This window comes from Salminus brasiliensis, chromosome 6 (assembly GCF_030463535.1).
Source record: "Salminus brasiliensis chromosome 6, fSalBra1.hap2, whole genome shotgun sequence".
Lineage (NCBI taxonomy): Eukaryota > Metazoa > Chordata > Actinopteri > Characiformes > Bryconidae > Salminus > Salminus brasiliensis.
In genome coordinates, this window is record NC_132883.1 from 21521500 (window position 1) to 21521829 (window position 330).

The following is a 330-nucleotide window of genomic DNA, read 5'->3' on the forward strand; positions in this document are numbered from 1 at the left end:
ACCTGACCATGTTCTTCATTTGCTGAGGACCAGATGAAAGAGAGAAAAACCAACAATCAGCAACTGAAGGCTGATGCTGAAGGCCTGACAAAGCATCTCATATAAGGTAACTCAGCAACTAGGGAGGTTGTTAATGGGTTCCAGGCTCCAGGTAGTCATTAAAATATTTATTAATATTTATAACCATGTTAGGCTTAAAATTAATTGGACAAACTGTGACAATAGAGGAACTATTTCTAAATGGTTAATGCAATTTATTTTGTGTCATTGTCCAAGTACTTTAAGGACCTTAATGTAAATGCATAGAAATACAAACTCAACAACATGAAG